This window comes from Perissodus microlepis, chromosome 3 (genome assembly GCF_051167445.1).
Source record: "Perissodus microlepis isolate ML-2025 ecotype Zambia chromosome 3, ASM5116744v1, whole genome shotgun sequence".
Lineage (NCBI taxonomy): Eukaryota > Metazoa > Chordata > Actinopteri > Cichliformes > Cichlidae > Perissodus > Perissodus microlepis.
The window spans coordinates 37,255,533-37,281,712 of record NC_140463.1 but is presented as its reverse complement, the minus strand read 5'-3'; the positions used below and the strand labels follow the sequence as shown (position 1 = coordinate 37,281,712).

Here is a 26,180-nt window from a genome sequence, read left to right as displayed (position 1 = left end):
GCCGGTGCATGCATGGAGCAGTGGCACTCTCTTCTTGTTCTGCTCGGTCTCACAAGCACACAAGGTCAGGGCCAATCTCACTTCTGAGATCGCTGTTCACAGAAGCAGGGTGGTGGGTTGGACTGAAGTCTTGCTGGCAATTTCTTCTATAAAAGGATCCGCAAAAATGTACAAATGCATATAAGCCCCCTTGTTATTTGTTAAACACGTGGAGCATTTTCTTCTTCTTGAACTCTCTGTTCACTCTCCCTATCATTCCTTTCACGTTCACCTCTCCTTTCTTTCTGAGCACATGTCTTTGTCCTGCCCCACTTCCGTCTTTCATCCCAGGGGTTAGCTGACACAGTGCTCTGAACGACATTTCATTGTAAGTAGCCATTGTCTGGCTAATGAGCAGCATGCATAAAACACACGGGAGACAATGATAGACATACACGCACGGAAACATCAACACATGCTGGGCACAAGGGTGGAGCCACCACCAGTGGCTTAAGCAGCATATTTCTCCAGCAAACACTGCCGTGTCCCTCTAGAGAGATTTCAGACAGACAGTTCAGACAGCGGCACCTCGCCTTCAATACAAACACAGCCCTAGGGAGAGGTCAGAGGTCAAGAGCCGAGGAAATTACGTGTGATAAATTGGCGCTGGTGCCAGGAGTGTTGTGTATATGTGAGGAGGGTCATCCTCCTCTTCCCCTTCATTGGTGTTTTTGATGAAATGTATAGGTTCATAAAGAACAGCCTGTATGTTCGGCATGCTGAAAGTCAGGGTTTTGAGCAGGTTCCTCCCACGTGTCCTCATTCAAGCAGTGTCTCCCGGGAAAAATGCAAGAGGGAGTGCATCATTTGATTTAGTCCAAAAGCAGGACTAAAACGCTCAGGCTTAAGCAGCATTTAGTAGCTTAGTCTAAAATACCCTTATGAGAAACATCCCTAATATTTTACCTAAAATATAAGAAGAATTTTTGTGTACCAGATTTTTCATCCATTCTAAACAGAAAACACATCCAATTCAGTAGCGCACTACAAACTGTGCCCCTGAAAAGTGGCTAGACATCATATTTACACAACGTTTTGCTGATTCAGAAGTTGTGCAGGAGGAAAGTCGGGCTGATTATAAATTCACAGCTAATCTCACATTCCAAGGACAATGTTTTTCGAGGGACATTTACTCATAGTTGTGTGAAACTTCTGTCCAGTCTGGAGCTGCCAAAATACTTGGGGCCTTTTCTTTTTGTTCCTCTCAGATTATGGCATTATTTTCCCCTGCCCACATTCAGTGATCACCATGACAGCAACAGGATGAGTTTTATTCTTGCCAAGACCTTTGAGCCCAACAACAAGCGTACACTGGGACCATTGTGTGGGAAAAGCCAATATAAACTCCTGTGTTTCATTGCAAGATGGCTGATTAGCTCTTAGGGGGGCCGTAAAGAATTTGGTGCCTTGGTTCCGGGCCTTCGGTCATAAGACAGTTGTTAAATTTGGGTGATGACAACTATTGCGTGCAAGCATCACATACGCTGGTATATAAAATTATGCTATAATCGAGCACAAACTCCACACAAAAATTGTCACGCTCTCAGTTACCTTTTGTTGGGCCAATTGTGTTACCACATTTTTATTGGAGCTCTCAGTCGCCCCCAATCACTCTGCGCACCATAAAATGCTGGCAAGTGAATTGGGGCTACTATAATGGTGGCACAATACAGAAATAAACTACTTTTACTGCTGCAAACAAAGTGATGTGACCTGGAAAGGTTGTATTTTTTGCTGCGATAATGACTGTATTTTAGAGTCAAACCTCAGTGTGAACTCTAATTACTTGTCTGGGGCCACTGAGCTACATTGGTCTCAAGCACTTAGTAATGAAGTCCATATTGGGTCCATGTTTATCACATACAACATGAATGTCCTGATTGCTCAATCTCTGTACTCACTGTTTCAAGATTGTTTTCTGTTTGTTTACACGATAACATGGATCTGATATCTCTTGTTAGCATTGTTTCTATATCATCACAATAATGTTAGTTCAGAGTCAGCAGTGCAACTGACCAATTGCATTGTCTGAACATTTAGTTAGCATTAGCTGAGAGGTTAGCTAATGGTATTAACAACTATTACTAACCAACCAACATAGGTAACCTAAATGTGTTTAACAGCAAACCTAACTTATAAATTATAAATTAATAAAGAAACCACTTAAAATGCTGACCAATTGTTCCAAAAGAGAGTTTTAAACAAAGTTTGTTTTCTTTTTCCACCAAGTTCCAAAGCTATTAACGGTCATTTTCAGTGTTGATCCTGGACCAAAATTATTTTGATGATGCAGGAACAACACCAACATGAGGTTATCAGGCACAGCCCGAAGCAGGACCCTACTGCTGTTTACACCCTCCTTTTTCGAGGGGCGGCGTATCAGAGAAACTAGCTTAAATCGAACTATAGGGAACTATACTGGCTTGCTCTAGACACTGAACGCATTGAGTGGCAGCACCACTGACAAATATTAGATAATAAGGGATACTTTGAACTGTGAATGATGCAAAGCCGCTCTAAAAAACAACTTTTTTAAGGTACGGAACTGGAAATGAACACAATAGATCCTCTTCAAGTTTAAAAAAAGCACAAGATAGGGCTGTTCGATATAACGATATATATCGGATGACGATATAAAAACGTCTATCGTTTCATTTTACGCTATCGTTTGTTTCGTGGTGTCGCAAAATAAACTGTTTACGGCAATATTTTTTCATCGTTCTGATGGTCACTGTAGTGGCTATATTAATTTCTTAAAGTTCTCTCTTTCTCTTATATTTTATATAACCACACTACAGACGGACAAGCACCTGTTTTTATGCGTTGTCATTAGCAACAACGACGGTAACACCATCGTGTGTCCGCTTGTTTATGTACCACGTAAACCTTTCACAATAAAGCTCAAGATCCTGTTGAGACTTTTCAAAATAAACTGAATCACGTGAAAGAGCAGATTATTTACGGATGAGAATTAAAAAAGAGCCGTCAGGTGCTAAAGAATAGACCTTAGACTCAAACGTTAGAACAGGCTTTTCCTCGCAGCACGCCGTGTAATAAATACTCACAAAGAAAACGGCGGCCGTTACAACTTATGTCTAAAAATGTATAGTTTCATGCATCGGTTAAAACACTCGACTCCAGCTACATGACGCGCAGCTGGAAACACTTCCCGCAAGACGAGCTGCCCGAGATTCACAGAATTTACAGAAAATGTTACATTTTTGTGATTTATATCGTTATCGGGACGATAGAATTCTTATATCGGGATATGAGATTTTGGTCATATCGCACAGCCCTAGCACAAGAGCATATAATCAAGTGGATATTGTTTTTTTGTTGCCATTTTACAACCATTTACTGACCCATTTGAACTTATCCCAGCTTACAAATCCACTAGACAAGGGACCAATAGTTCATCAAACTTGACCAAGTCGGAATAAAGTTAAGAGATATTTTTAAGAAAACGTCCTTTGACTTTCAAATTTTATATGATTTCATTATCCACACTCTGCAGAACTGGCTCCCAGTTAACTTAATCACTGTGACACCCATTTCTCATAAATATGCAAATACAATTCAGACGTGTTGAGCACTTCGGAGAGGAGAAAAAAAAGTGACTTAAGGCGAAGACTTGCTGAAGACCCCTCCTCAAATCACGAGTCCTCTAATCGCCTCACGTGAGGCGCCGTTCTTCAAAAACTGCGAAGTTTCGAGGTTCCCAGAGCAACATGTTGTGCCAAAACAAAGCATGCTTGCTTGTCAGAGTAAATTTAATCATACAAAATGGGAGCACTCTGTGCTGCTCTCATCACTGCCACTTCTTTTGAGTGGTTGTGTTTCCAATGTGGTTAGAACTGAAGCAGATATGTTGGTAAGAGGGGGGGGACACAACAACAAAGACAGGAGACTTTTCCTGCAATTTCAATGAAAATAATATCATAAAAAAACTGGCACAATGGAGGTCTGGTTATATACAGCAGCTTGAAATATAACTTTACACTCAGGTTCTTTGTATCCCTGTAGGCCAGTCGCTCACCAGTAAAACAGTCCTCTACAGACTAAAAGGCAAGCATGGGTTTGTGAGATGGTGGGGAAATATAAAAGGAACGCAAGGCAGGAGAAAGGGATTTGTAGGGGTATTAAGGCACTGCACGCCTGCTGGCTTGTGCCTTATCCCACAGCACATTCCAGTGGCACAGCGGGCAAAACTTTACAGTGCTCATCCTAAAAGCAACTTCAAGAGTTGGGTGTTCCATCGACAGCTACTATCACCCTTGAAGGAGAGCCATCTCAATCCATTTTCTCTGAGCTGTCTTGTCTCACCTATTGCATTCCCGCTGATCTACTTAATCTCTGACAGGGAAGCAGAGCTTGCGGACTAACAGCTGGGAAATCTGTGCCCCCTACTGCCCTTGCACTCCTGCCTCCCACTCTTTCTCCCTCTCACCGCCCTACCAGGTCGGCTTGCTGACGGCTAATAAAAGAAGCAGCCCTTGACTGTGAACAGCTGGGATCCTGTGATCTAACTCGACAAGCAGCGTGCCGGGTTTTTTTCTCTGTGAGTGGAATAGTAAATACATAAGAACAGCGCGAGGACGAGGGCGATGCATTTAGGACATGGAGAGGAATTCGATAAATGGGGAAAAAAAGAAAGGGAGCTTAAAAAAATGAGAGTAAAGTGGAAAAACAGACATACAAGCATCCACTGGTAGGAAGAGAGCTCAGTGGCTGTCTTGTCCCCAGCTTTTCATTGCCTAACCAGCTAATCAATAGCACAGAGAAACACTATTTCAGCTGGCTCGCTGAGCTCTCTGCACAGGAGAAATACCGCAAGTGCCAACTCAAGTCTCCTTTTGTGGAGTTTCCTTTTTGTTCTCAACAGCATGTGACGGCAGTATTTCGTTAAATATATTTAGCTTATACTCAGGAAGTGATGTATCTTGTGAAGTGGGGAGTGTGCACCTACGCATAACCTGAATTGGACTTTAGAGAGAAGGGAGTGGGTGGGAGCAGCTGAAGTATGTCATTGATATTAACAAGAGAAAGCTCTATTGTTCATATAGGATGGACTGCAGCTTATCCAAAGATTTGGCACAAACAGAACAGCTATTTCAAAAGAATTAGATCATAAAAGGCAAATATATATAAAGACTCAAACTCAAATAACTGTCTCTGTTAAATCAAGCATAGCTAGATCAGGCTATGGCACGCTTGCACCCTTCTACACATCTAATTGGCAATCATATAGGTTATGCTATTTAAGCTACTTTACCCAGCATATGCATACTGCTTTGCAACCCACCTTTTCCCCAGCTGCCCCCTTCATCCTCCATCTGATCTAACAGTGACATATCTGACAACGCCCTGCTGCTACTCCCTCTGCATACATTGAAAGTTTCCCTTGTATGCGTGCAAAAGGTCGGGGAGGTCCCAGAACAGAGTCCTGCCACCAAACATAAATGACTGGCTGATAAAAATAATCTTCTTTTGACTCTTAACTCTTAATAAAAGTGCACAGTGAATTCAAGAGGCGCTGGATTATTTTAGACACTCTTTTTATTCTTAGGAAGCGCTTTGATGCAGCTCGGGTGCAGAAGCTGCTGGGAATGGATGCGGTCCTCCCCTCTTGGCTGTTGGCATTCCAATCTCGAGAGAGACGTGAGAATGGCACCTCTAAAACAAGGACTCCAGTCGGTGTGTTCAGTTGGGGGCTGTGATGTGAGGGAGGCTTTAAATGTTGGCAGACTTAAATAGCTGCTCATATGACCCATCATGCCTGACCTACGTACTCTTATCGCACTGCTGTTCCATAGATATCTTTCCTAATTTCACATGCCTCTGTGTGTGTGTGTGCGTGTGTGCATATGAGTATCTGTGCAGCGGGGAAGTTGGTGAGTATGAAAGACGATTCCAGATGCTCCCAGCTGGCTGTTGCCCAGTGAGGCTAATACACTTCTGCCTGCCTAATTAGAGCACACACTCACACAGGCATGCACAGTCGACCCCTCCTCACCACTCATGTCCCGCTGTTTCAATGGGTTTATGGTAGGAAGAACATATGCCCCCCCAGTGTTTTATACAGGACACAAATGCAGACAGCTAAACAAACAACCAGGGGCTTAATTACCTCATAAGTGAGGCCAGGGGTGAGGGCTGCTGTTGAGTCACAGTAGCATAAAGGCTGTGCAGTGTAACATGGGAAAATGTAAAGCTATGCTGTAAATGTAACTGGTGTGTGGATTTTGATAAAAGCGGTGGGAAAATATTTAGCAAAATATACAAATATGTGATCGCAAGCAGTGTGGGAGTCTAACCAGCTCTTTCAGTACCTCAGCTGCTTTGTGCAAACACAAACTAACAGGACTCCATTTGACTCGTTGTAACGTGGGGGTGCAGCTCTGGCTTCTGAACCGGCCGCCACTCCGCGTGTGCTGTCAAGTGTAACGTGTTTATTCAGGACGTGCACTCAACACGTGTCTGAATGTGTTTACCTTGTTGATCCTTTCTTTAGGCAACCAAACAACAGCCTTGCAAACAGCTCTGCTCTTTAGAAATTACAAAACATGATCTGTCCGGTCTCGTGGACGGCCAAGGAATCACATTTTTCCCAGGAGACAAAAAAAAACAACTAGCCCCTTGGTGGGCTCGAACTTTAGTGCCTTAGGCGACGAGCCTGTGACTGATGTCACCGCCACCGTCACTCACGCTCTGAGGGGGAAGCCATACAATTTGTGTCTGCGAAGAACAATGAATAGAAGAAACTTTGCGACTGTTTCACAAACTACCTTGTCACCGCGCTGTCACAACACAGGGTGTCAGACATCTCCTACCAGCCTGTCAAAACTGGAATGTGGTTGGCAGTCTGACTTCTTCTTCTTCTTTCTTTTATGCAGACAAAAAGCGGCAATAAAGACTGCAATCATCAGGAAAAACTAGGTTTGGTGTGTATGTTTCTCTTCATTGTTGTAACCGCATCTCTTTTTTTGTGTTTCTAAGATTTTATTTGCAAAATAAAGAACCCTCCTTAATAATCAAGCTGTCCTGACTTACTGGAAAATGTCACATTTGGCTCCTTAAACTCATTACATAAACGTCAAAATCAAACAGGAAGAGTTTGTGTATGAATTTGCAAGTCAGCCCACCAACCAAGGTCTAAAAGGGTAAACAAAAGCCTCAAAGCAACACACACTGAAGCAGCGCCAAATGGGGAGAACTGAAGGAGGGGGAGATCGGTTTGGGGCACCGGAGCAACAGAGAAAGAGATCCCAAGGTCGGTGTTCTAGTGGCCGGCTACAGATGAGGGAGGAGAGATGGCGTGGACAGATGTCAACAGTGATAAGCGTCAGGCCTGACGAGCTACAGCTCAGCTATCAGTTACTACTCTGGGCTTGAGGTCGGGCCGATGCCAAGATGATGCCAACGCCTCTCCGTGATGATCGGTGCCTCCGGAGGTTGTGCAAAATGGCTGCCGCCGTGCCAGTGCATTACTACGAGTCACTGGCTCTGCAGTTTTTTTTTTCTCTTCAAAGGAAGTGCCATCTGTGAGTGACAGCGGGGTCTAAGCCATTTATTTTGAATGCAGTAAACAAAGCTGCCATTTTTGCATTTTGGGGGTCTATATGCTTGGATATCACCGCGGGCGAAACTGTTCGCTGTCATGAGAGATATTAAACGCAGTGTGATGTATACCCTTCCTCTGTCTCAATTTATCTAGTCAAATCCGTGCTCTCTCACGAGCATCAGTCAAGCGGCAGGACAAAATAAATCCTCATTTTCGCATCTGAAAGCAGGCTGGACAAAAATCCAATACACAGGAGAGTGCTTGGTCTTGCTTTAAGCACAACAACTCCCGAGAAAAAAGAAGCGGGGCATTGGGAAATAAATCAATATCAGGCTATTTACTATCATATTCTATGGTCATCGATGACCTGTCAAACCATTTATTTCAGAGTCTGGACTGCAAACCAAAATCATTTTCCAAAGAACTTTCTCTACATCCAAAACAAATAATGAATAACTCGCAAATCGATACCGTGTGCTTTATTGAGCTCACATGCTTGATTTGAGTCTGGCATCTGGCCCAATTGTTTTTCATTTGCCAGACATCCTCCTCTCTCCCTCCTTTATTCGGCTTTGTGCGGCACTAAATAATAGCAAAAAGCCCTTGAATGATGTGTGCACGCAGCCATAGTAGGAGGACTATATATTTTTTGAGGATAGCAAAGCTCCCTTGCGTTCCGCCAGCTCCTCTGAGTCATATGTTTTAAGAGACACAATTTTAGCAGACTGATTTGACTGTTGAATTCACAGAGGCTCAACAGCGCGAAGCAAAAACATCCGGCACCCTTGATCAGTGCCTCTCAATAGGCCTCGGCTTTCTCAATGGAATCAGCGTTGGCAGTGCCACATCGATCCGGGTCACACCCCGCTGTTTTACTGAATGGGGCTGAATAAAATCAGACTCGGAGCTCGCCAGGGCAGGGTCAACCGCTTTGACCCCCACTGGGAGGCCAGGCCCCGTCTTCCTGCAAAAAAACAAAAAACAGAAGAAAAAAAACTGCCTGCATCAGCAGGACGCTCACAGAAATCGCTGCAAGAGAGGTTCCGCTAAGAAGCTTTGACTGACAGGCAAGCTCGCATTTTGTGCAGTATTTGACAGGGATGCATAACCAGCTCTTTGAGGAGGTTTTCTTTTAGAGACGCGGTCCCAAGCCAAATCAGTTAGCATGTGCCGCGGAGTGCAGAAGAAGGGGAACGTCGTGAAGGAAATGAAAGTTGTGAGAGAAGCGAATAAGAAAGGCAGCAGTCTTATTTTATTGGAGTGAGACTTTGAGCCTCCTGGCTATTAAAGCAAAATAAACACAGAAAAAAGCTACATTTTTTGCCTTCATCTCACCTAGGAGCAATCCCCGTCTGCCTAAGTATGAAAAAACAGCTGTCGGGGGGGGGGGGGTTTCCACGGCCTCAGTGAGTGAACGAGTAAAGGATATCGATTACCAATAAATTCATTAAAAACTAATGGGAGGTTTCTGTCAAAACAAGAGCTGAGCAGTGAGGCCGTCGTCACCGGGTCAGTTTACTGTTTTGTAAATAAGGCATTGATAATGTTTTAAAATCAGCTGCCCCTTGACTAACCCCCAAACCTGCCAGACAATTAGGCGAAACAGACGTAAAACGTTCTAAAACGCAGACACCACAGTGATTTCTTTGAGACAGTGGCCATTATTTCCCAAAACGAGCACTTGGTAACGGCGTCATATATCTGCTCCTCTTGCATTGCGCATCTGTCACGCCTGATGTTAGCTGGCAGCCGACCAGCAGGGCTGTTTCCATTCTGTCTGCATTTAATGTTTAATATGAAATGAAGCTTTCAAGGTTGTGAAATCTGGCACACGGCGGTTAACTGTACTTATTTTATTCGTTTTCTTAATTCACGCCTGCACTGGTGTCTGTTTAGGGACATCTTTTTTACATGAAAGCTCAAACTGTATTTGCTACCCACCCCTTTCTTTTCTTTTTTACCTGCCTCCTAATCCCCCACCCCACTCGAGAAATCCTGTTTGCTGTATTTGAGATGCAGGGAATTAAACTTTCCCAGAACATCAATGATAAAACTGCCAAGTTTGTTGCCCCCTTTTGCACCCACTGTGACGCCTCTGCTCTTCAGGCCTTCGGAAAGGATGCGCCTGAAGATCGAGATACCGACTGAGGATGTTGACAACTGCTGTTATCGCAGCTCCGCTATTAATAAGATCGTCTGCTAGCTCGTGTCCCGAGGTTTGCCGCTCGGCGTTATCGTGCTCCGGGACAATCTAAAATGAAACAGTGCTGGAAATATGGTGCAGCTGTGATTTGGGGGGGGGCAAAAATAGGAAGAAATGTGATGGGCCATAGTGTCAGCGTGGTTAATCGAAAATAATGGCCAGCAATTTATAGTCGCCATTCCGAGCAGCGCTGGATGTACTGATGCAGGAGATCGAATTTTAATGTCTGCGTTCCATCACTTTATACAGGCTACTGATGTTTAGGGCCCCGGCCAAACAGTACATGAATGTTTTGACGGAGGTTATCATAGAAGCGGTTATAAACAGCACTGTGTGTTCAACCTGTAGTGTGTGTATGTGTATGAGGGCACATGTTACAGAACGCTGGTAAACATCAGGATGATTTGACAGTCATCTGATTTCCACCAGCGGCTATTTTAATAAATATACACGAGGAGGAGGAGGAGGTAAGCTCGTGGGACATGCAAATGACATCCACCTGCGTTGTTGTTGAGGCCAGGGGAATTCTGAGACCCACCTGTATTTTTCTTTATTTGAAACAAGTCAATCGAATCTCCCTCTCTTCGCTAGGTCCTCTAACTTACATAGATCCAGGGGAGAAAAATAAATAATTCCAGATGCTCGATAATCCTATAATACTTTGCTTTATAGCAGCTGGTCTTTGTGCCCCAGAATAAACAGGTTAACCACAGAATTTGTTGGTGTTTTATCAGCAGATCAAACCAGCTTGATCGCCTTTCAACAGATACACTTTTTGTCGGTTTCAGGACTAAAGAAAAGTTTGCTTTTGATTTAGCTCATGCAAATACTGCATTCAGTGCACATGCAAAGCTCATGCAAATTTTTGGAAACTGACATCACTCATTCCCCTTAAGTGGGGCTTCATTTAAACCCCCCCCCCCTTTTTTTTTTTTTTAGCTAAATGAGCCATCGCTTGCAATCTGCAACATTTGTGAAATTTATGTGTTTTTTATGTTAATTGCATCCCAAACAAAGCGCCATTAATCAATCTGTGCAGTCACATGTAGTGATGGATTGAGTCATGACTAACTTATTGATAAGCTGACCTCAGTTGGCTCTTAATGCACATAAATTGTGCCGTGAAGAAGAAAGGGGCTGGGGAGTGGTCTCCACTTCTTCAGTCTATGTTAGCTCGGCACAATCAGCACCTAACCAAGGCGTTACAGAGGCACCGGGAAAGGCCTTAAACAGGTTCTGTTGTGTTTGCTGAAGAGAGACCACGAGTGGCAATAGGGTGGATGCTGATTTCCATACCATTCAACAGCATGTGATCTGCTTTGTTTTGTATCACGTAAAAGAAAGCACAGCACATCTTGACTAACCAGGAAAGGGGCTCGCTCAGACTGGTATTTAAAAGGGCTTCTAAGCACTCCATTCAGATACAGAAATTACAGATCAGCTATGACTCAAGCTCCTCTGTGTTGGTTTTTTAAATTTTTTTTATTAAAGTCAGTTTAAATTGTCGGTTCCCTCGGCTTACAGCACAAATGCCAAATAACCCACCTATAGAGCACAAGAAGCAGAAATCAGCTGCATACAATTTTTCCTTTTACACTGATCGTTTTCGGCATTTCACTCCTGACGTCAGAGCCCTTAATGAAGACAGCGTAGCTCGCCGCCGCCGAGTTCTACACAGCCAGTCTAAAGATTTTATTTCACTGCTTCCACAGCTTGCCTTATTTCACTACGGCTTAATGAGAGTCGTTTGGAATAATAGGCTTCCATTGAACAGAGGCATCTGCATCCACACAGCTCTAAATGAGTGAGCTAATTTCCAAAGATAATCACCTCTCCTGCTGTGTTTTTATGCAGTGATGCTGTAGATTTTTAGCCCTGGATTTAATGAAGTCAAAAATTACCTCCAGTCCTCTGGTAAACGTGTCACTGAAATTTCTCTTTAAAATCGCTAAAGAAAGATGTGTTTTTCCGCATAAAGCTGGCAGTTTATTCAAGGTCCCTATTCAGGAAAAAAAAGTAAACTCTAGAATAGGTTATTACATTTCTATGAGCAAAATACAACTTCTTTTGTAAGAGAGAGAGGGAGGTTATCCTTGATATGACGCCCCGCCCACCTCCTGTCTAAACTTTCTGTTTGCGAGGGGAAGCCAATCAGGAGGGGAGCTAAAACAGCTCATTTTAAACAGTAGATAAACTAAAGCACTGCACTAAGGCTCAGCATAATCTCAATAATGAATTACGCAAAGGAAACTGTAGAAGACACCTGAAACTCCGCATAAGTAAAATGATCATTTGATGTTATGTGAAAATGTGCTTTAATTCGTAGCATCCATTAGGTTAACTCGTAATCATTAACATGTTTTTCTCTTTAAACGTAAGTCCGTCGTTTCACTGACTGCTTGAAATCGGCCGCAGAGAAATTTCGCCTCGCCTGACTGAAACACTTCACGCTGCTACAGAGACATAAAAAGAACTACAAACACTTTTTACATGTTTCCAAGAGCAAACAAGTGAGATTTCTTCGCATGCCTTGGTAATGAAGTCCACCGGGACATTCGGAGATACAATTAAAGGATGAAGTGAGCTCTCTTTTCGCCGCCTATTCTGTCTCCCCACTTTATTCCTCCCTGCTCTCTTGTTTAGTCCCAGTGTGCGTGTGAGCATTGTCACTGATGACACAGAAGCTGTGGCGTCACGCAGTCACTGCAGATGGCAGATAAGAAAAAATAGGGTGTGTGTGTTGGGGGGGGGGGGGGGGGTCAGGAAGGGAAGAATCGCTTACAAACGCTCATAGGCCATTTCGACAGAGAGAAACCCCGGCTTGTCAGAACAAATAGGAAAGGTCACAAAGTGTGACAATTTAGTAATGTCTCATTCACTGCGCTACACTCTCTTTTATTTAACTTCTCGCTCTCATGTCAGCGAAGTTGCCTTTAAATAAAAAAAAAAAAGTCGTGCCCTTCTATTTCTGTAAAGGTTGCGCTTACATGCAGCCACAAGCAAGAGAGACTGAGCTGTTTATCACATTCGCAGCGCATTTATGCAGCCGAGGCTCCAGAGGAGCTGTCAGTAATTTGGCAACATTTACAGTACTTCTCCCCTCGCGGCGGAGTGGCCATCGCATAAAAAAAAAGAAGAAGAAAAGAAAAAGTTATAGAATATGAAAGAAACTGAAATGGAGGTTAATTCCTCGATGCAGTGTTATGCAGGCTGGGGAGCCAAACAGAGGAACGAGGCAACAATATGGCCAGCAGCTAGCGCAGGACGCCGTCCTCGCGGCTTTGCGCTCAGCTTATCACAATAGATTTCCAAATAGCGGCGGAGGGTGGGAAGATGGGGAGAGAGAGCAGCAGGGGAGGGGAAGAAGCAGCTGCATTGTATATGAGTCTTTATGGCTACTAAATGAACCCTTCTATAGACTGTGACACAAACAAACCAGTACTGAAGAACACACAAACACACACAAACACACACACTTATTGGGCTGTCACAGGAATGACAATCAGCTGTGACAAAAGGAGGCGATGGCCAGCATCAAAAGCTAAATCGGCATCCGGCTGCACATTTAACTGACACCCTTTCTCCCTTTGTGCAGACCTGAGGTGAGCATCTAAACTGGGTAATACTTATAGTTAGTAAGCCTGAATCTAGGTTTCAGCGACAATCATGGCGGTAAGGTTTAGATTCTTTTATCTGGAGTAGCTTTCACACACACGCACACACACACTTGCATTCTTGGCCAGTTTTTGCGGTGGCGGGACACTTGTCCTGCTGAGGGAGGCTGCAGCTGGCAGCCATCACGCAGAGCCTTTGTCATGGGGGTGTTTGGGCTGCACCAACATTTAGGTGGGTGGTACGTGTAAAAGCAACGTTTATATGAATGCCGAGACCCAAGGTTCCCCAAAAGAACATTGTGTTATATTCAAGTAATTATTTTGTCTAGAGCTTTTACTCTCTACCTCTATTCACCTATCAGAACTGATCTTAAATCCCAGAGTACGCTGTTACAGCATCTGCAATCTGGGCAACTTGATCTCAGGCTTATTTGGTGCTTCGGGTGATATATGAGTGCCATGTTATTTTAAACTTTAGGAGAAAAGAGGAAAAAGATATATACATGAGCATTCCAACTCCTATTTAAAAACGTTCTCTTAATTCTGAGTTCTGACGGCTTTATTTTGTGATTTTGTGGGTCAGCACCCATCTGACTCGATAAAGAGCGTGCCAGCTCTTTAACTCTTCTTTTCTCAGCATTAAGGAAGAATGAAAGGCGATAGATGGTGTCCAGTTACAGTGATGCTGAACCTCTCTTGGAATGTTTCTTTAGGGTAGCCCGACAGGAGAACGCATGCAAGGACAAGGTAGCGGTAGGTAGAGGATTAAGCGTGGCAGCTACAGTTACAGTGCCCGACACCTGACACAGACTTCCCCCGAACAGCATGAGAAATTCAGTGGAAAATAAGTTATATTAGAGGTCACAGGATCTTTAGCTGACTGTACTATGTAGTTTCCGTGAATTCAATGGACTGATGATGGTATAAAGGTTTGCACCTGTGAGATTTGTACGCAGTGTGAGGTGTGTCCCTGAAAATATAACGTTAAGGCAATGAATGAAACTGAAAAATGTGGATAATGTGGTGCTTTAAAGCTACAGTATGTAAAACTACTGTAGGTTATGTAACAGAAAAAAAGATAAATATACATTACATACATATTTGTGTGTAATTACATATTCGAACAAACTGAAGAATTCTCATGAATGAATGAATCCATTAAAAATACATAGGAGCAGGCACCGGTTTGTGTAAGCCGCCATGTTCCCCTGCCATCTTGAATGCAGTCGCCGAGAGGGACATCGCTGTTCTGCCTAGTCGTGTTTTATGTCCCACACACGTAGTAGGCTAAAGGTGAAGGAGAAGAGAACTCGCAGGCGTTCTCATGCCTCAGAGGCAAATTTTAATCCGTGCCTGCACCTTCAGATTTAAAAAATGAAGGATCATACCAATGTTTTCATAAGTACGATTTCATCTGAGAATAGGTCACACAGAAGTGAAAATGCAAAGGAAAGAGACACACGACGGGCTTTGGGATAAAACAAGGATAATTACAGGTACAGTACCCTTTTCCAGATGGAAGGAGCTGCATAGGGCGAAGGATTTTAAACGCGACACTGAAGTTACCTGCTTTCCGATCGAAAGGTAATTCAACCTAACACCTGGACACATGGAGTTTGAAAAAATTAAAAAAAAAAATTCAAACTTTTTAAACATGTTTGTCCTGCAGCAGCCACCATAGCTAGAATGATGCACTTGAATCTGGTGGTAAGAAAACTGCATGCAATCTGCAATCTACTGACATCTAGTGGTGAGATGTTGCACATCGCAGCTTTAAGTGTGGCAGCTTGGCCTGGTGAATCTGATGAATAGACAACGTTTAGAAGACACACAGCACTAGCATGATATCATCCACTGGCTGGTGAAGTCCTTGAAGCCTTGATCTTGGTGTTTTGAAACTGGACGTGACAAACGAGGGATGGTTCCACCCGAGAAACTGAGGACACACTGTGCATCAATCAATCGCAACATATACTGTAAAGCACTGTTTAATGTTTTTGACTCTAATAGTTACCATCATTTACAAAATGAACATATTGTTGGGCTCAGTATGACAGCGACTGAGACCGTGAACTTGTCGAAACGTGTCGAGATCACAGGGCAAAGGGTCATTTTTCCCTCAGATTTCTATAGAAGCAGAAACCTTTTTGCAACCAGAGCAGTCACCCCCTGCTGGCTGGAAATACAAATGCAGTTTTAAAGCACTTCCACATAAGCTTCGCTTCTTAGAACAGAAAGCTACAGTATGTCTCATCAAAATGAAGATACATGGATATCTTGGTGACTTCACCGGGCTCGGTATGCCTAGCTTATTTATGCTATCTAGCACTCTTAAACCATTTCAAACATCTTAAGCCATTCCACATGAACTCCATTTAAGAGTAACCTAAGTCTGCTAAACAGCTCTGTCTAAAACTGTCTTTCTATGTTTAACTGTTGCCATCTCATCTCCCAGTAGATTTGTATATGTACAACACCAAATACAGTTAATTGCCCAAAGTGTTCACACGAATGTGGCAGGCTGGAAGATACCGACTCCTCATTCGCTGTTTTTTATACTAGTGCCACGTCGGGTCCTAACGTTTAGATGCTCAGTGTAGATGAATGGTACACTTGAGAAACATGCAAATAGAAATAAACGAATAAACAAATTTAAGTATTACTTTATACATCCCTGGTAGCCAAGGGAATTTTCACTATAAATACATTGGTGGGGTCATGTGTGGCATAGTTTTCTAGCCTGACTAAATATAAACAAGGCCTGTCTGCACAGTGTTATCTATAACAGTGTGATGCAACTCTCCGAAACCCCTCTGAAATAGTTCCTAAAATATACATGAAAAGGGAAGGGAAAGATATACCCATTCTTTTGTGTCGGCTGTTTGAAGACCCAGCTACAACCTTGATCTGTCATCCCTAAAATATCACAATGAGGTACGAAATAAAGGATGGAAGGGTGGGGGGGAGACAAAAAAGACTCATGCGCCGAATTAAGTTGTCAGCATTGCTAGCACCGTCGAAGCGCATCTGTTTAACCAACATTATTATTCTAGTATAATGGCGGGGATCAGAAGAAGAAAACACAAAATTTCCTTTGGGTTTTGGCAGGTTTGAAATAGGCAGGACAAGGAAACACTGCAGCTCACATTAATGCCTAATACTCACTCACATTAATGTCTAATACGCACGCATTTCTTTCCCACACAGAGCTCTGTATTCCCCCTGGGCTACCATTTGCTTTGCAAAATGCATGCATGAAATTCTTGAGACCAGGCTCCCCGTGAGAGTCTAAATAATAGATTACCAACACAGCATCCAGCCTGAGCTATAACTTCAGCCCCAACTGTCTGGCCTCATTAGTGAGGGGGGTGTAAAAGATAGCCAGCTGCTAGCCCAGGTGACGGCCCACAGCTCTGGCCTTTGGCTGCAGTGGCCCACCCTAAAGAGAATATACGGCGTCTCGCTCTTTGCAATTCATCTTGTAATCCGCCTTAAAGCTGCTAAGCTTCCGCTGAAGGCAAATGAATGGTGACCAATGGCAAGAAAGATGAAGACGGAGAAAGACGAGAGAGGAAGTTTGAGTGAGAAGCGCAGACAGGGAGGGAAAAGAAGAAGAAGAAGGAGAAAATGTGTCCGATTCAACTGTGAGGAATCAAAGGTGGTTGGTTTGGGCTGTCTGGGCAGAACCAGAGGTGACCTAAGCCATTTTCATCCACTGATTGCCCCCCCTTTTTTTCTCCCTCCTTCTGCACCTCCCTCCATCTTTTTTGCTCTCTCTTCTTTCTCCTCTGTAGCTCTGCCTCTCTCGCCCTCTCTCTCCATGTCCGCTTCCAAATGGCAGTCATTATACCGGACATGAAAAGTCATTTTAGTTCCGCCTGGCTTCTTCAAAGCAGCTAGCTATAATTGCACAGTGAGTAGAGAGAGAGAATGCCGGGGTTACACAGAATTTAAACGCTCACTCGTAACCTTGCAGCGATGCAGGAATTTGAATTCCGATTTAAAACGAGAGACGTAAATGATTAATAATAAAGGAGACATATTCCCACAGCATTGACGCCAGTACGTCCACATGTGCAGGACTTTTTTTCTACTCTATTTCCCAGCTTCTGCGTGAGATTTCTATACGTCTTTCGAGACCTCTCCGCTAAAACACGCGTCACTTCAAGAATTATGGCACAAATCGGGGAAACATTTCCAAATGATGAAAAATCCATCTCCTATTAAATGCATTCCTCATTCGTGAAATTGCTATGTGGCAATGTCACTGAACTTTTTAATGGAATCCTCTGCTCCTTGCCAATTCCGGTCGGAGTCTGGGAAATGCAAATGGGAGACAAATTCTAATCTTTACACCCTTTGTTCCGAAACTTCATTTAAGATAAAAGTCATTTTTATTTGTGGTTTAATGTATGCAAATATTTTTTCTGTAGCACTGCTGCTGCAATAAATCCTGCATCCTGAGTCTATTCTTAGGTTTCGCTCTACCATCTACATTCATACGCGCATGTGTGTGTGTGTGTGTGCGTATATAGACACACTGGGCGTCTGGGTGAGCACAGAAGTGCTTGCGTGTGTTACAATCTCAGGCCTGAAACAGTTTACAGCCCCTGAGGGTCATATATACGTAGCTCTTTACCAGTTTACGAGCTAGCCACCAGTCTGAGCTGAGCACCCCCTCCCTTGCACTTATCTCTTGCACCCTTATATTTGGCACAGCAGGTAGCGTAATTGTTCCTGGAAAGAGCCTATCAGCCAAAGCCTTCCATTTTTGACTTTTCGTCTCAAAGACCTTTATCACAACACCCCATTTTTGCCCGGCTGCTGGCTCTAACCACAGAGTGCCTCTGAACAAAAGTGTCTCCGCTAAGTCGTTTCCTTTTGATGGAGAACGACGGGGTGAGCGAGCAGGGAGGTGAGTAGACAGAGAATACAGACTGGGAAATATGTCTTCTGTACAAGACCAGCAGCCCACCCCAGCCCCCCCCCCAATCCACCAAACGTAACGTGGCTCTCGCGCGCGCGCGAGCAGAAACAAATTCTGAAACTGTCATACTTTAATTGAAATTCCATCACTTGTGTGGCTGCTATTGTGGAATAATTTGATAAAGCTGTGTGACATGAATGCACACAGGCCGCCCGCCACTTCCATTTCTTCCTCCAGCTTTTATTTCCTCATTCTGCCGGTTATTCAAATGAACCTCGCTGGATTCTGCTCTCAGCCTTCCCCAAAAATTAAGATAAGAGGAAATGAGACAATAGGAAGGGCATAAAAAGAAATGATGTTTTGGGTTGCAGTACAATCAAAATGAATCCCTTAAAAAAAATAGCACCAGGCTACCGTTTCATACTCCATCGCCTTCTTTCATGCAGCATTTGAAGCCAGAATTATCATGTTTCGCTAGCACTCTTCAGCTTTCTTCTAAGTAGCCGCAGCTTTCCCAAAGTGTGGATAGTGACAGACTCTTAGTTGCTAGATGGGGGGGGGCTGATCCAAAATGGAGGTCAAGGGCAAAATTATAATACTCTGCCAGTGCTGCTGACCCCGATCCAAATCCATACCCTCATACTTCCACCCCCTGTACGTCCTCACAACTGGCTACAGGCGTTTGGCATCCATCATATCTCCTGAAACACAATCTCCAAGCAAAGGACAGCTGCAACAGAAAAGCACTCCTCCATGTTTCTGTCACTTCGATAGTTCCCCTGTATGTAAAGGCTGGAGGCAGAGCTTCAAGGCGAAGCACTCCAAGCTGTTAGAAATGACACTGAGCGTTCCGCTTTTAACGCTTACAAGTGCATTTTACAAAGGGAGATGAAATCGCCATGAAAGAATGGGGAAGGAAGGCAGAAGAACTTTTCTTTCTAAAATTACACCTCATTTCAATGAGGCTAATTTGAAGCAGGGAGAACACGGAAACAAAACAGGGCAAGGCATTTAAATCGGTCGCAGAATTGGAGAATGGGCGCAAACGGGGAAAGAACAAGCTCAGCTTCTCCCTCCATCCCCTCCGCTGCCAAAAATATTTACGCCTCAGCTTTCTGCCCTGACAGGGTGATGGACAGTAGAGGTGATTTTGCTTGGGCGTGAAAATAGGCTTCTTATTATTCCAACCCAGTGGCAACTTGAATATCAATAAAAACTGCTAGCGTTCCCCTATGTGTAAAACCAATGCCCCGTAGCGGTGGTTTTTATCAAGCAACCCACCCTTGACGCTAGTTATGCAGTACTAGAGGTTACGGGAGGAAATGCTTGCCAAGTAAATAAGTGAGTGAAGCGATTGAATAGAGAGGAAAAACACCGCGGGACCACAGCCAAAGTGAACCAAGGGTAAAGTCATGATCACTTCATTATGCCGCGGTGCAGCTCAGTGTTGTGCGAAATCAAACTGCTTTCTCATTTGTCACAATGCATCAGGCTGGCTTCTGTGAGGTGGGGGTTCTGTAGTCGAAAGAGGGCCCCGAAGCACAGCCGCACACGCCAGATTAGCAGGAAGAAACTTTTAAGTGTGCCATATACAAAATGCACGTGCGATGTATGGCGTGAGCTTCATGGACGTGAACCTTCGTGGAAGCGTTTTCCCTCCAGAGCCCATCAAACTTCTCTCTCGCATCCACCAGCCACCCACCCTGCCAGCTAGCCTGCCTGCCAGTCAGTGGGTAGCTGTTAAGGGCCATTGTTGGCACAAAACAAGCTAGAATACACCCACTGGATTACAGGGGGCAGGCAGCGAGGGGGGGGTGATTGCTAACAGACATATTGGCACTCCATCTCACCCAGTTCCAACACCATGGCGCCTGATAATTGCGGCCTCTGTGTTTACGTATCCATTTTTGTAATGTAAGTGTTGATTTCTCATTCCACACTTGTAACAGGGGCCCTGGCCTTGGAATTCCTCAAGTAGAGCTCTCTCTCTTTCACACACACAGGCACATGTAAAAGCACACACGTAGTACAAAAAAAAAGTTTTTCCTGACATTTCTTTCTTTTCTTATTTTAAAGTCTTGAAAAAACAAAATAAAGCAGTGAGTCAGAGCTACTTATCCGTGCTGAGACAATGGGAGTGTGCGGAGCAGGCACACTTGTTTTTAACCGGCCTCGGCTGTGTGCCAGTTACGGATGGTGGATAAGGAGATATTTAAAGCTCCCGCAGTCCTTCCAGACATCTCTGTTACACCGAAGGCCCTGCTGTCAATTAGCTTTTATCAGCGAGCTTAACATTTAACCAACCAGTGGTGCGGCAATCAAATCGCACAGCTAAGCGAATGCGCACTGGAAAAGAAGCAGAAATAAGAGAAGCGTCTGAAAGATCTCGAGTTCCCTTAAAACATGAAGTTTTCAAAACACCCGCTTTTCCTTCCAGCCACTGTCAAAAATGTAGGATGTGATTTCAGAGTGTGCTTCAGGCACAGAAACTGAAGAAAAAAGGAGCAGATCGGCAGGCACGCTAAAGATGGCCCAAGTCCCTTGTAGGCACTTTCCAACCCCTGATCATTTTTCAATTTAGCGGCTTGAATGCCACAAACTCTTTGCATCCTTTGTGCGTGCACGTTCACACAAACACATTCGTGTTTTCACAGGTTCAGACTTTGCTCACCAGCTGCATATCGTCTGGGAGGCTTTAGAACAGCAGAAGGTGAAGGATGAGGGGTTGGAGTGCAGATGGCCGCGTCGGTGCCACTTTTCGATGACTGAGACTCTTTTCTCCCTTCAGCGACTTTGGGAGGCAGCACTTAAAACGGAACGCCGCCTCGGCGAGTGTCCATTTTGCCTCCCTCTTTCGAGTGCTGCTGAAAGTGGAACTCGAATGTGTGGTGACAGCATTAATTGTGCTGTGTCAAAATCGGGCTAATTGTTTGAGCCTGGAACAGTCGAATGTGAAGGTACAGTGCAGAGATGCTGGGCGTGCTCTTCCCAGAGTGCTCACTGTGCGATGAAAACGCCTGAGCAAACAACCACATTCACTCTGATTTGAATGTTTAAATACACACACACACACACACACACACACAAACAGACACACCATACTGGCCTTTCAAATCACCTCACTAGCCGACTCTGCCTTCGATCCCCTTTTTCATTTACCCAGACAGCAACACCATAACACATCTTGTCACTCTTTCATCCATTTTTTTACACTGTAATCCCACCTAAAGTGAATTGCTGATTATGTAGTTATACACATATTAATTTCCATCAAGCTGATAAACTATCATTTCATCCTTGGGGACATTTGTTACATTTCTAACACTGGTTGCTATACCTTACATAAAGTTTTTCTTTCCTTTTTTCAAGCAAAAGAGGAGGGATCTCTAATCATGGCTTGTAGCCCCTCTCTGCTGCATTCCCCTCAGTGGCTGGAGAGAATGAGTCCCCTAGTGGCCCAACTGGCACACTGAGCACAGGTGGCATGTACTCCTGCTGGAAATAAAGGCTGCTTTCACCTGACTGACAGACAAGTGCTGCTTTTATTATTCTAATTTTTTAAAAGCAGTTAACTTTAACGCCCCCTCGTCAAAAAAACACTAGAAAAATGTTCTAAAAAAAGACAGGTAAGATGAGGGACCTCTGGAGAGTTTTTAGAATGCACTTTGAAAATTCCTCGCACTCCACTCGCTGCCTACAAAGGCAGGATGCACTAATACGAACCGTATACTCACGACAGCCACTCGGCTTATAAAGAGGGCTTAAAATAACGTGGTTTTTAAGGATAACACAGCGCAGAAAAAAATAGTTACCAGTTTATTTTAAAATAAATTTAAAAAAAAATGTAAAAAGAAAACGTAAATATTATAAATACATTAACTGCGTGCGGATAATCTACTGAACACCTCAACACAAACCCCACGTCATGACCAAAATATAGCACAGACAAATTTGCTCACGTGCAGGTGCATTTTAAGGTTTTTGTTTTTTAAATCAGCCAGTCAAAGGAAGCTATTTCGTGTCATTCCGCGCGAATTTCTTACTGTAATGTGGCCCTGAAAGCAACATCGCGTCGCGCGAGTTCACGAAAAACTACAAGTTGGACACACGAACGCAGAGCTTTATCCCCTGAACACGGCAGCGCGAGGACAGAAAAGCCCGTCCACATACGTGTAACGGCCCCCGCTAATGTTTGAACCAACTTCGCGAGCCTGTGCGCGCACCTCAAATCACTGCGGCAGCCACTTCACTTCCCACCGTCACAACCTCCAAACTCCCAGGCTCGTCAAACATCTCTTACCTTATCACCATTTTGCAGTCACTCTCAAACTCAGTCTGTCCTTTATTTTTTTCTGCGTAAAGGGAAGTCGAGTTTCTTTTTCTTCTTTCTGTTTTACATCCACTAAATGGCAGGCGAGTCCCGGGGAAAATACCGTGGAGGAAAGAAATCCGTCCTCAGGTCCTTCTTCTTCTTTCTTTCTTTCTTTCCTTCTTCTTTCCTCCCCCGTCTGTTCGTTCTTATTTCGCGTCTTTCCTTGAGATGTCCGTCACCGGTGATTGGGGGGGTGAAAAAAAAACACGCACGTGGGGCGTGTATAATATATTCTCTGGTTTGGGTCTGTCTCTGTTGTGCTCGTTAGATCTTCATTGAATTGAACGTGGCGAGACTGTGGTTGTGTTTGGAGAGCGCGGTGTGCCTGGGACACACTGCTCTCTCTCTCTCCCCTCACTCATCCGCCTCGGTACGTCTGTCTGAGTCTCTCTCTCTCTCTCCCTCTCTCTCTCTCTCTCTTCACCGAGACCTGAGCACGAACTTGGTGTGTGCGTTTGTGTGTTTTTGCGTGTGTGAAAGGGTGGGTGGGTTGGGGGGGAGAGGTGACGTCACTCAGCGAGGTCCCACTCTGCCAGCTCTCCTGGATCAACTTTCCTTCCCAAGTCCACTGCAGGAATGTCCATTTGGACATGGCTATTTTAGAGGAAGATTGGTGTGAAAGGGAGAAGCCAGAGTGGGTGTGAGTGTTTAGATTTGACCTGGTAATTATTTTCAGATGCTAAATCAAGACAACCTCTTTAGCTCCCATGTGTCTCTGTATGTCAGTTATTTTAGAGTTGTAAATGTGTTGTAAAGATTCCCCCCCCCCCCTTTTTAAGTCATTTTGAATCAGATTCCAACGCGATGTGTATCAGCAACAGACTGTTTAATACAAATAAAAAGATGTGTCTATGGTGCACATATTTAAAGAGAATCCACAGAAATGACTGTCATGAGGTGTGAGGTCAAAAGGGGTAATTGAATGGCTCTGGTTGTCAAGGAGACAGTACATTACAAACAAGTAGAAATCAGTGCAGTTGGTCAGGAACATCTCCCTCTCACCATCATCAGTCGGGATAGTTCATTGCTTCATCTACAAATCAAAGTTAAGACTCTATAATGCCCTCATATCAGACTCCGCCCCCCCAAAAGTAAGTATGTTTCTTTTTGTGGGTCCAAGCCTATTAAAACTGAACTTAGCTTAAATAGGCTTGTGAGCACGGGACATGGTAGAAGTAGAGAAACGTTTATCTCGGGTCCTACCTACTTCCTGTCACCATTGCTTATTTCATCTGTAGTCGCATAAAGTCACAGAATGTCACTCACTTTCTATGATCTCTGGTTACAGCATTGCTGTAAATGACTTCCATTGTGGATGTAGTTTCATGGTGGAATGTATGCTACCATCCAGACATGTTTGTTTTCAGGGAAGGTCTTGCTTATTTTAAGCAAGCCAATGTTAAAACACAACAGTGTGGTAAAGGTCTGGTAACTGAAAGGGGCCTGTCTGCAGTCCAGACCTGACACTCGTTGAAAGCTAGTCTGATTATAAAACCAAAACAATACAACAAATGAGGAACTGATGGAAAGAAACAACGCAATGGAAAGAGACAATCTAACAAGCATCTGGATAAAATGCCAGCCACTCCACTGAACCGAAGTTAGTGCTCTAACACACAAAAATGTCCACAAACATGCTTATTTATTCATGACATTTTCGCAGTTACTTATTGTCAGTAATTGACCTGCAGTGTTCCCAACTCTGGACAGCTGCTGGCTAAACAACAACAGCCTATTATAAGCTAACACTATGTCATATGATGGCATAGTGCTAGCTTGAGTGTCCTAAAAAGCACACTTTACCTCTGACAAAAAAACAAAAACTTACAATCTTACATCATATGAGTTTATTCACTACATGTTTGACTCTATCATTGCTAGATCCAACCTCAAAGAAAGTTTTACTAATTTTAGCTAACCTAGACTAACAGCAGCTAACACTGGCTAACAACCGCTAACGGAGGCTAAGAGCAGCACTTATCGACAGAAAAGTTCAGAATATCCTCAACAACTCACATCAGCATCTGAAGTTAGCTTCACTGACTCATCAACTCGTAGAAAACTCCTTCCACAAAGTTTTACAGCCACCTCCAGAGTAAATAGAGTTGGACAGATTGACAGCTGAGGTAACAGCGGACTGACAGCTTACACTCACTACAGATGAAAAAAGAGTCTTTGGGGTGATTCAAGGGGTAACGATATAAAATACTGAAAAATATATAATTGGCACATATCTGCTTTTTTTTTTTTTTTTTACTGATTTATTAATAAATGTTAAGATTTTTCAAATATGCTACAACATAGTGTGTAAAAAATTGCTCAAAAACACTGGCTGGTCATGGCTGTTATGAGGTATAGTCTAGATTTAATGTTTTTGATATCTCTTGGCTGACTAAAATATATTAGCCCTACACCTTAGATGTACTTCTTTTGCAGGGGTAAAAAAACAGAATTCAGTTGCAATCTACTGACATCTAGTGGTGAGATTTTATACACTGTACCTTTAATTTCAGCTATGGGTTACCAGTAAAGAGGTAGCCTCCAAAATGATCAGTTCCTGTGCTAATACTTGTATAGATGCTGTATTATGTAAGCAAGACAAGATTAATCTGTTACAAAGTGCAGTACCTGAGTAGTAGTTATAACTTTTATAGCTAGTAAATGCAGCTGCCAAGCCAAGAATAAACACAATACCATAAAAGAATCAATCTTAAATACGAGTTGTACTGTACTTGTGTTTGTTACTTGATTATAGATGGTTGCTTTTCCCCACAGTGGACAAACAGAGATGTAGCATTACCTACATTTCCTGACTTTGGTTTGGTTCGTAATAAATATCATTGTGTACAGTAAGGTGCCTCTAAACCCTCCTGAGAGACACAGATCCCTGTAGGGATCTTATATTGATTCTTTTGTCAAACTGAACCTAAAGTGCATGCATGCAAGGCATTGCTTCTTCATGTAGGAAAACTGCCTTTACATATGCAGGAACTAAACCAATGCCAGCCTGTTGATCAGGAACCTCCAAGTCTAAGAATTCCTAGATGTGGTTCATGCATGTCTATGTCACCGCCTAGGCATAATGTCACACAACAAGGGGATAATATTGCTCCTTATAACACAGTGAAGTGAATGGACCTCTGATGTAGGGCTACAGAAAATAACAGCAATGGCCTGGGGAGACAGATGACTAAGACCAATAGTGTTTTCGGAAAAGTTGCCTCTATGGCAGCAAGCCAAAACCTCTGATGAACAACCTGGCCCTGCAGACACGTAGATCTAGCATCCAACAATAGTACACTGAGAGACAGACTACTGCAGTCAGCAGATCTGTTTTCTTACCTGCACTCAGCCACGTCATGTATCTGATTGAGTAACCGTGATGGTGATTTACACCTGCAAATTATACCCAGCTCCATTTTGTAAGGGCAGAATTAGATTCAGTCTATGCATGTAGAAAAAGA

General features: G+C 43.6%; 1 protein-coding gene across 39 annotated transcripts in view; it reads right to left on the bottom strand.

Annotated features, from left to right (window-relative positions):
- Nucleotides 1-26,180, bottom strand: part of ptprda (protein tyrosine phosphatase receptor type Da) — a 408,815-nt gene that overhangs the window by 115,892 nt on the left and 266,743 nt on the right. Inside the window, exon 1 of one of the 39 annotated variants that reach the window (XM_084924270.1) lies at nucleotides 22,645-23,051. The exons of the other annotated variants lie outside the window; for them this stretch is intronic. The gene's annotated coding sequence lies outside the window, so the exon portion shown is untranslated. Of the gene's footprint in view, nucleotides 1-22,644; nucleotides 23,052-26,180 lie in introns of those variants that run through there. 39 annotated transcript variants of the gene reach the window in all.